A 9544-nucleotide genomic window follows, 5' to 3' on the forward strand; every position below is an offset into this window, starting at 1 on the left:
AACGACGCGGAAACAAGATGCTTTTGAAAACACCATGACCGTTTAAGTAGTGGCAGCAAGCAAGCTTGTATGTATGAGATTTTTATTCGAAAGTAAAGTTTACTTGGAGAAATTATCATCGAAAAGTCTAACTATAAATTTGAGGTGGTAATGGAGGCTCACAGGAGGTTTATATAGTGTTCAGAACTAAAAGGAGCTATACAAATAGAAAGAGAAAAAGAGTTCAGCAAGGAAAAGAATTCAAGGAAGGCTTCAACAAGTATAAAGATTTTCCTTTATTTTCTCTTCCGGATGACTCAATTCCGGATGAGTAGTGGGCTTCACATCTCCTACTCAAGTATTCCTAACTCCGGATGGGTAAGTGTGGGAGCCTGATCTCTTATTTCACAACCGAGTATAGGCAACTCCGGATGAATGAGTGTGGTTTTGAGTTTTGACACTTTGACTTTTTATTTGTCAATTCCGGATAAGTGATAATGGGCTTATGGGCATGTGCTGATCAGCCCAAGTTCGGCTCATGGCAAGATATGTCCTGATTTGAGAAAGTTTAATTCCTTGCCGCCCTTGACATCTTCTAATATGCAAGTAGGCCCGGCTTAATATACACGGTCCGGGTCATGGTTATGGCATGTTCGGATAACATAGTTCCTTGAGCTAAAATAATGCGAGATTTTGTGTATAAATTTCAAGAGCAAATTGAGGCATATTGCTTGCTATTTTTTATACGGTTACGCAATGCGACGAGCACCTACCTTTTTACCCTTTTTCCTTAAGGGTTTAAATTACAACCCATGAAGAAAAAAGAGGGGCATCTGTGTGTACATAGTTTAGCAAATAAATATGTGACACGTGACAACATCTTCTTAACACTCGGGTATGGTCTTATTGTGGGTAGAATACCAAAATACACTTTAAGTCCAGGTCCTGACTAACTCACTTCCTAGGTTCGGGAGTGAAATAAGAAGAGGAGGTTCGGAATTGGTTGGAGTAGTAGGTTCGGATTGCTAACTCCTGACTAGAAACTCCAAATCGGGAACTACCATGTTCGAAAATCCAACTCAACTCTAACTCCAAATCTGAACCTGAACATGTTTCTTTGTTGTTCAAGTCAATAAAGAAGACTTATTGATTTGGGAAACTAAAGCTTCTAGAAGAGTCTGGATAAGACTTGATAAGAGACAGTCTCCTAGTTAAACACTAATTGGGAAACCTCATCTATTCTTATAAATAGAATAGTTGAACTACGCTTTGAGTTTGATTCCTATTCACAGGATACGTAGGCAGCCATTAAAGAACGTGATTCAACTCATCATCTTCTACATCTCTTCTTCTTGTTGATCCAATACTTCTCATTGTTCTTTGATCATCAACAAAATATTTGTGTTTCTAGATTAGGAAAAATCATCACACAATTACTATTTTTAGAACAGTGGTATATGCAAAAAAAGATAATAAATGATACCACGTATTAGACTTAATTACTTGGTTTGAAAAGGAGATTGTTACGAATTGAATTTTCATCTTTTCTGTGTTTATAAGTTGGACGATGTTTGTTGCTTAGATCTTTGTTGCGAGTTGGTGTGCTAAGTCCTGCTTTAGTTCATAAATCTTAGATAATTGGATTTGACTGATAATTGACCTCTGAGTGGTAATTACAGTTGGATCAAACTTAATTCTTACATAGGTATCAAGTTGATTTGTGGCCTTTTATGCTTATTTGGTTGGCTGATAGTAAGCCTTTTGGGGGTGTTACTATAATCGTAGATGCCAATTTGGTTGGCAAGCCTTTTGAGCGCTCTACTATAGTTGATAGTCAACCTTTTGGGGGCATTACTATGGTTGATTCGTTGAGAATCGTCCTTAATTGTGAGCTGACATCGTAGATCGTAATTCGTAGATCGAACTTGATCCTTAGCAGGGCATCAAGCTGATTGGTTGATAGCTAGCTTTTTTGGGGCGTTACTATGGTTGATAGTTAGCCTTTTAGGGGCGTTACTATAGTTGCGTTGAATTTGGACTTTTATAAGTACCAAATTGATTCGTAGTGAATTTTGATTTGTTTATCCCCATAGTTGCATAAATCGTAGAAATGAATTTAACTTGATCCTTAACAAGACATCAAATTGATCGATTGATTGTTTCGCAGATCGTATAATTGAATTTGATTCTTAGCAAGGCATCAAATTGATAGCTAGTTAGCCCTTTTGAGGTGTTACTATATATGTTTGAGTAGTACAATCTTAAAGACTCCTTCATAGCCTTCAATTTGGAGTGTTGTTGACCTGCACTAACTTGAGCAGTTACCAATAAAAAATTAGTACAAATCAAGTGTAATAATTTTGGAGATTTATGGAGTATTGAGCCAAAATTATAACCGGACTAGACATGGGCATATGGTTGTAGCTAACCCCAGTTCGGAAATGGTCGTAGCTAGCCCCCAATTCATCTATAAAACGACGTGACAAGGAACGAAAAAAAAAAAAAAAAAAAGATTAGTTGTATTGAAACTTAATGTGGTAAAGTTGTTGCATACAAACTTTTTCAAAAACATCAAGCTCAAAAGAGACTCAAATTTTGATGAGTGGTAGCCCTTGTCAGATTTTGGTCAACGTGAGCTGACGAGGTTGATTTACCAATGTTGATAACTTAATTGAATATTTGCACGTTATGGGATCAACTTGTGCATGACCTGCAAAGCACTCAAACCTTCCAAGAAATGGTTCTGTGAGGGTTTTGAGAATTTCCAATATGACAAAGTAGTATGTGTTTTATGTTGTTTCCGCTTGCCAAGCTTAGGTAGGATATTCTCATATTAATCATGTCCGCAAGGTCTTTTGCTAGTTCAAGTTGGTATAAGCTTATGAACTGATAGGCCCTAAGCTTTGCTCCAAAGTAACTCATGAATATAATCATTTTTCTATCTATAGCTCCTGCAATGTATACAAAAAACTATAATAGCTTTAGTTATACCAAGAAGATTGTTAGCGGTATAAGCGAACTGGTGAGGTCAAGCAATATGATTTGTTGCTGCAGTTGATAGTGAGTTTAAGCCCCTAGGCTAGTAGAGTTTCCTCTGGTTTTACCTTGGCTATAAGTTTCATTCCTATGTTGGAAATTGGACTTGAATGTGATAAGCAACGATTATAAGCATTGGAGATGGCTAATATCAAGCAACTCTATGTGTGGGAGAAGTCGAGAAGGGCGAAAGACTTATATATATAATGATAATATATGCAGCCACTCTAGTCGGTTTTGATAGAGGTTCGATATATTCGTATGTTTTCTATGAAGGAAAGTCTCCAATCCTTTTAGAAACAAGAGATACGAGTATGCACTCACATGTTGTGTTATATATATATAAACCTCTGTAACACAAACCTAAAGCAATCAAGCAATAAACCTTTCTTCTCCCGTGGACGTAGGCTGCCTCATTGGCACCGAACCACTATAAATTCTTGTGTTTTGTCTCTTTGATTGGCTGTTTAATTCTACATGGTATCAGAGAGGAGTGCTTAATTTCTATTCTAAATCAATCTAAATAAACACAAAACACTATGTCAGATCCAAAACCAAACCCAAAGTCTGTTGTAATAGCAAAGACTGATTCTAATATCGATTGGAAGCTGTCATCAATTCTCTTGAATGAAACAACCTATATACCTTGGTCTAAGGCTGTTTTGCTATCTCTGGGTGGCAAGAGAAAATTAGGGTTCATTAATGGTGCAAAGGTGTGTCCTGCCATTGATGATGCCGAATATGAGAATTGGGTTTCCAATGATCAACTTGTTCGATCTTAGTTACTCAATTCTACGGAGTCAACTATTGCTGGAATTTTTACTTTCTCTGATTCTGCAAAGGAGATGTGGAATTCAATTGAAGATTTATATGGAAACCAAAACAATTCTGCCCGTGTTTTTGAACTTCAACTCGTAATCGGTGCTTTGCAATAAGGTGAGAAGACTTTTACAAAACACCTTGGAAATTTGAAGAAATTGTGGGATGAGTTAAACATATATCGTCCACACACCACAGATGCTAAGACTCTTTTGAAATAAGCTGAAGAGGATAAAATCTTCACAGTATTTCGTAGTCTTAAACCAGAATATGAAAATCTGGAAAACAATATTTTAATAGAAAGTACTCTTCCATCACTTGCTACTATTTGTGCAACTATTCAGAGAGAGGAAATAAGGAAGAAAACCATAAACTCCGAGGTGAAGTCCTCAATCTTTGAATCTACTGTATTACTTGCAGAAAATGATTTTCGAAAGAAATCACAGGGATTTGAAAAAGGTAAGGGAAAAAGGGAACCATCTCACTGTGATTATTGTGGAAAGAACTAGCACACCAAGGACCGTTGTTGGGAATTATATCCGCATCTTATAAGGGAAAAGGAACTGTCCAAGAAAGAGCATGCCGCAGTAGCCGAGACATCAATGTCCAACTCAGATATTAGTCATCAGTTGAGTCAAATTCTCCAACAACTCACTAAGTCCATGCCATCTAGCAAAGGTCAATATGTCTCAGCTCATGTGTCAGGTAATTTACATGCCTATTTTACTATGCTAGAAAATAGTAACTCATGGATAATTAATTCGGGGGCTACTGATCATACTAATTGCCTTGCCTCAGTCCATAATTTTGTGTCAAAAATGGAAAAACATAATATTTCCATAGCCAATGGATCCACTGTTCCTATTCTAGGTAGTGGTCAAGTGGATTTTTTCAATCAAAGTCTCAAGAGTGACGCTCTAGTTGTTCCTTCCTTCCCTGTCCAACTTCTATTTGTTGGCAAACTACAAATTCTTTAAATTGATATGTCATTTTTTCTCCTAACTCTATCGTCTTTCAGGATCGAAAGTCGAAGAGGACGATTGGTGAAGGGATTTATTCCAATGGGCTCTATTTGTTGAAGTCGCATAAGAAGGCATGTCAAGCTAGTGGTTTACTTGAGAGTCACATTTTGCATACAAGACTTGGGCATTCATCTAGTTATGTCCTATCAAATTTGTTTCTGCATGTTTCTATAAACTTTGATGATGTTTGTGATGCTTGTCAATTTTCTAAACAAACTCGTTTACCTTTTTCAAACTCGCATACTATTTCTAATAATTTGTTTGAGTTAATCCACTCTGATTTATGGGGACCTACCCCCGTTAATTATTATAATGGCTATAAGTATTTTGTGTTGTTTATTAATGATAAATCTCGTGCTACATGGTTATATTTGTTGAAATTGAAGACTGAGGTTGTGAATGTTTTTAAATATTTTCATAATATGGTTACTAATCAATTTGGTGGAAAAATCAAGATGATCAGATCCGACAATGGCACTGAGTTTTGAAAAGATCTGTTGCCTGAGTACCTTCGTAGCCAGGGGATAATTCATCAAACTAGTTGTGTTGGAACACCTCAGCAGAATGGCGTGGCTGAAAGAAAAAATAGACACCTTTTGGAGACCACTCGTGCTCTTATGTTGGGCATGAATGTTCCTAAGCAATACTGGTCTCATGGCTTCTTAACTGCTGCTTATTTGATTAATCGTCTTCCCAGTCGGGTTCTTGGTTTTAAATCCCCATTGGAAGTGCTCAAATCTAGGTTGTTGGATCTCTCTTATCTGCGAGTTTTTGGGTGTGTTTGTTATGTACATCAGCAAGCTCTTCATCGAGATAAATTCGATGCTCGAGCTACTCGATGTATTTTTGTTGGTTATTCTACCACACAGAAAGGCTACATATGTTACAATCCGGCGACAAGAAAACTGGTTGTCTCTCGTGATGTACGATTTGTGGAATCTGAAGCTTTCTTTCAAGATCCAGCTATGCCTGGGAATCAATCCCAGGGGGAGTGTTTGGCAGATTTGGCACCTCTCCGAGCAGTTGGTGAAGGCATGGTTCCTATCCCAGCGATTGGTGAAGGTATAGTTCCTGCCGCTTAAGTTATGAGTTCTACTGAAGAGAGGGCGCGGGCGCGCTCCCAGACTGAGCAACTAAGGGGCACACACGCTCTAGTGCATGACGATTTTCCAGTAGAGGAGGCGCGGGCGCGCTCCCATAATGAGCTAACAGAGGCGCGGGCGTGCTCTAATGCTCCTCCAGCTTCTCCAGTTTCTCGACTCAAAACGAGAGAGATGACCTCCAATAACTCTCAAGGATTACTATAAATCTGATAGAGAACTGCATCCTCCAGTGATTCACAGGAATTTTTATTCCTTGCATGACATTTCATATCTGCTACAGGAATATATAACGTATGCCAATATCACTTCATTTCATCATGCTTTCTTGAGTACAGTCGATGATGTGCAAGAACCTAAGAACTTTAGAGAAGCTAACTCTCGTCCAGTATGGAGAAAGGCGATGCAAGAAGAACTTCGTGCTCTAGACGAGAATAAAACTTGGGAGATTGTTATGCTACCTTACGGAAAGAAAACAGTTAATTTTCGTTGGGTGTTCAGAAACAAGTTCAATAGTGATTCCTTAGAGAGGTCTAAAGCTCGACTCGTTGCAAGGGGATTCACCCAAACATATGGTCAGGACTATAAGGAGACTTTTGCACCAGTTGCAAAGATGAACACGTTTAGAGTTCTTGTATCTCTAGCTATAAATCTATACTGGAAATTGTTTCAGATGGATGTTAAAAATGCATTCTTACACTGTGATCTTAAAGAAGAAGTGTATATGAGCATCCCACCTGGACATCCGATGGAGACTAAGGTTGGATAAGTATGCAAGTTAAAAAAGGCTATCTATAGACTTAAACAATCTTTACGAGCATGGTATGCCAAGCTCAGTTCTGTTCTAGCTATGACCAGTCTTAAGCAGAGTGATGCTGATCCTTCCTTATTTGTTAAGTCTAGCAAGTCAGGCTTGGTTGTTGTTATTATTTATGTTGATGACATAGTTATCACAGGAAATGACCATATGGAAATCTCTAAGCTCAAGGATCTACTATACAAGAAATTTGCCATCACGGATCTGGGCATTATGAAGTACTTTCTTGGGATCGAAATTGCTTATTAAAAAAGAGACATATTCCTTAATCAAAGAAAGTATGTGTTGGATCTTTTGAGTGAAGCAGAAAAGCTGGGGGTAGAACCATCTGATTCTTCAACTGACAGTGGAGCCAAGTTGGACCACACCGGAGATCTTCTTACTGACATTGGTCAGTATCAGCGATTAGTTGGTAAACTAATATATTTAACTATTACCCTACCAGATATTTCTTATGCAGTAAACTTGGTTAGTCATTTTATGCATGCTCCAAGGACTCCACATATGAATGCAATTTCTAGAATACTGTAGTATCTGAAAGGGTTGCCAGGCAGAGGTAATTTGGATGCAGAAAAATGGGCATACATCTATTACTGCTTATACAGATGTTGATTGGGCATAATGTCTAGTTGATTGGCGGTCTACTTCCGGTTATTGTACCTTTGTGGGAGGTAATTTGGTCACTTGGAAGAGCAAGAAACAAAATATAGTGGCTCGTTCTAGTGCTGAAGTTGAGTACATGGCTATGGCTTCCACCACCAGTGAAATCATATAGCTTCGTGCTCTTACGAAGGATTTGTGTTTTGGTTTGCATATGCCAACTATACTTTACTGTGATAATCAAGTTGCTATGCACATTGTTGCAAATCTGGTTTTCCATGAGAGAACTAAGCATATTAAAGTTGACTATCATTTTGTGCGTGAAAAAGTACAGTCTAACATTGTCACTACCTCCTTTGTTCGAAGTGACCAACAGCTTGCAGACATTTTTACTAAGGGACTTCCAGTTTCCAAGTTCCATGATATTCTCTCCAAGTTGGGATAGCTGGATATCTTCACACCAACTTGAGGGGGAGTGTGAGAGAAGTCAGAGAAGGCGCGGGCACGCTTATATTGCACATGATGAAGGCGCGGGCGCGCCCTAGTCAGTTTTGACAGATGTTCGATAGATTCGTATGTTTTCTATAAAGGAAAGTCTCCAATCCTTTTAGAAACAAGATATATGAGTATACACTCATGTTGTGCTATATATAAACCTCTGTAACACAAACCTAAAGCAATCAAACAATAAATCTTTCTTCTCCCGTGGACGTAGGCTGCTGCATTGGCACCGAACAACTATAAATTATTGTGTTTTGTCTCTTTGATTGGTTGTTTAATTATACACTATGTGAAAGCTAGATTGATATATACGAGAAACGGTTGAAATCAAGTTACTCTGCCTCTAATGATATAGGTCGACATAGAAGTATAGAACAAATGTAATGGCGACCTTTTGTCATTGGATCTTATAGCTGCCGGCCTCCTCTTTTAGTTATTAAAGAACATGGAATGCGTCAGTATAATGATTAATCTCAATTGTTTGTAAAGATCAATTACGTGTAATGATTCCAAAATTAACCGCAAAGGAGCTAAAGAATTAACAATCAGCAAATTGGCAACGCATGTGCACCTAATTGGAAAGTGGCGACCTGGTTGCTAGATTTAAACTGCCATTCATCGATTCTGCAAATTGTTTCTCTCCAATTGTTGCTTGTAATTCTACGATTTTGGTAGCTTTTTCCTTCGATAACGTGCTTTGTGAGTTTGTAAATTAAAAATTTTAGAGAGAGTGAGAGAGTTGAGTGGATGAATTTTCAAGTATTTCTATCCATAGACGGAACTAATATAAAAGGGTAAAATTCGTTTATCCTTTACATAACCAAAATGATTTGATTGATAGTATTGGTTGAACTTCTTATGTGAAGGCTGTCTACGTATCTTGTTTTTTGTCGAACTAGAATCAAGTCAAAATGTAGTTCCACATAGATTGAACTTGGACAGGTTTTCATGATGGGAGAGAACACCCCCAATGATAATGATGCTTGTCTTTTAGCTTGGCCTTTGGGATGGATGTCCATTGAAACCTGTTGGACTGCTTGTGCATTTAGTGAGCGCCTTAATTATAATTGAACCGATTCTGATCTGGTTATGTATACGTCTTGGATTATCAGGGTCATGTGTTCAACCTATGGTGCTTAGAGTAGATCTAGGTTTTATGTCGTATGTAGGGGTGATTTCGGATTGGATCGGATCGGATTAACCTCCTTCGGAATTTTTCCAAAAAAAAATCGGAACATAATATGCTAGCCAAATCCGATCCAATTTTTTTTCGGATTCAAAATATATTTCCAATTTCGGAACTTTCGGAAATTTCGGAATAACTCGGAAATTTTGGAATACTTGGTAAATTTTCAAAGATCTCTTTACTTTCAATTATTTTTGGAATATCATACGCCAATGTTCATTGTAGGGAGAGAAAACCATGTCCACAACACCAATGTACCAACAACAATACGCACTTGTTTATTGAGAAAACCCATTTTCATTCAAACAAGTGATCCAAGAAAAAACGAGAAAAAAAAACCGCGACCACCAATAGCAAGCATTGTATTCATTGAGGTCCGGGTATTTGTAATGTTTCAAATTTTTTTCGTGTGTGGAAATTGAAGTGTGAAGTGTCCGTGATAAAATGAATGAAAATGAATGAACGGTCGAATTCAAGTGGGGAA

The sequence above is a fragment of the Coptis chinensis genome, chromosome 3 (genome assembly GCF_015680905.1).
Source record: "Coptis chinensis isolate HL-2020 chromosome 3, ASM1568090v1, whole genome shotgun sequence".
NCBI classification, from domain to species: Eukaryota; Viridiplantae; Streptophyta; class Magnoliopsida; order Ranunculales; family Ranunculaceae; genus Coptis; species Coptis chinensis.